This window comes from Cydia strobilella, chromosome 20 (genome assembly GCF_947568885.1).
Source record: "Cydia strobilella chromosome 20, ilCydStro3.1, whole genome shotgun sequence".
Classification (NCBI taxonomy): domain Eukaryota; kingdom Metazoa; phylum Arthropoda; class Insecta; order Lepidoptera; family Tortricidae; genus Cydia; species Cydia strobilella.
In genome coordinates this window covers 6,039,735-6,041,710 of record NC_086060.1, presented here as the reverse complement: position 1 = coordinate 6,041,710, position 1,976 = coordinate 6,039,735, and positions in this window count along the sequence as shown.

Genomic DNA, 1,976 nt, shown 5'->3' with positions numbered 1-1,976 from the left:
GGACGTACGCATCGGGCCCGCGCTGTTTGACACTGGCTGTTAAAGTAAAAAGTTCGCGCGAGGGGAGGGGTCATTCAAGGCTGTTGAGCGAATGTCGAGACAGGGAGGTCGACTCGTGCTGAGATACACGTAGCGTCAGGTCCTTATTAGAATAAAATATAATTTATTCGTAAGCACAAACAAACGAGACATAATATAAAAGAAAACATAGAAATAAGATTAAAATGCCACGAAATGGCCTCATCTCAGCATGTTGCTGGTGGCTTCATGTGCTGATCTTCAGATGAGACCATATTGATAGTATAGTGTTTTGCAGCACTGGTTCATAAGTGGTCCAGTTATGCGATATGGAGTTTTCCATCAAAAATAGGTCAACATAAGGATAAAAATACAGTCTGATATCATAAAAAAATTATGATATGTCTGCTCAAAATTTTAAATTCGAACCCATCGAAAACCGTGTCCACCTTTAAAATTCACCTCCGTAAATTCATACTGGCTAAGCAGAAATGCAACACTTACGCAACCGTGCACACTCAGTCACTCACACACAAATCACATAGACACTTACATACATACATACACACGAACATTCATAAGACTTAGGTATAGGCTAATTTTAATTAAGTAATTTGATTGTTATTTGTATTTAAGCTTTCCCTTATTTATTTTTTACATTGTGTTCACTAGTCCATCTACTGGGCCTTACTGAAAATCAGCGTCGCAGAGTGTGCCATGTTGGCTCACACCGTGACACCAAGCTAAGTAAGGACCATTTAGCGCAACCTCATTCTGTGTATATTTCTAGTTTTAGTCTTATGTTATGTTGTGCTAATAAATGCTTTTTCTTTCTTTCTTTCAAACTGCTGCACTCGCAAAATTATGCCGAGACAGAAGCCATTTGACAAAATTTAGTTTCAATATTGTGTCTAGATTAAGCCTTAGTTTGTAGTTAGTAGTTTCTTACTAAATGATAGTTTTTAATTGTAACAAAGTCTGATATTTAAATTATAATTGGTTCCCCGCGATACAGGCACTGCCTAGTGCGGAGACCCCTGGAATGTCTGTAACCTTTAGCTGAAAATAAAAGATCTAAAAAAAAAAAAACTACATCTGCTAAAATGTAATAAATGGCCTATTACATATCAAAAACATATATACCTATACCTATTTAAAGATGTGCTGTTTTCAAATACAAGGTAACTTATTGTTGATTGTCAATAAAGTTTACTTAGTAGCAGTAGCCCTACCCAAGTGGGCCCGGGCCTAGGGCGGCAAGACGTTAGGGGCGGCAGCAAGCAAGATGAGTGCTGAGCAAGGGGCGGCTCATAGTTACTACAGGGCCTGGGGTCTAGGGCGGCCGAGTTATTGTAGGCATTGGGATCACTCTGCGGCATCTTAATTCATACGTAGCCAAATATTGATAAAATATCATATACCTAAGGAAATAGGTATATAGGTACAAAATAATAAGCTAAACCACAACAACTTGATTGTAGAGTTCAGATACTACATGATAATTTTATCTATAAGAAATAACAATTACTTGTAGCTTCTCAATATAGTGACCTTCAGGTGCTAGATTCATTCACTATACCTCGTTTCAATAAAGTTTTGTAACAGAAAACATAATCATATTACTGAAGAAAAACAAGACCAAAAGAGACTGCGTAAACTTCTAACTTATAACTTTGGAAGTATTGAGTTATGTAAATGACATAACTGTTGTATTTCACAACAATCTTGAAATTCAAATTTAAAAGTAATTTTATGAATTGAACTTCAATCGTAACCACTTAAAAAATAATGTCGATAGTACGCTATACAATTGGGTTTAACTTTGTCTTAAAACTGCAGTTGTGCAACATGTATTGAAGGTGGCATTCACCACACGGATAATACGAGATCTTATAATGAATGTCTTTACTTACAGTATTTGCCGATTTACTCGAAAGTTATTACGGTGGCTATCACAT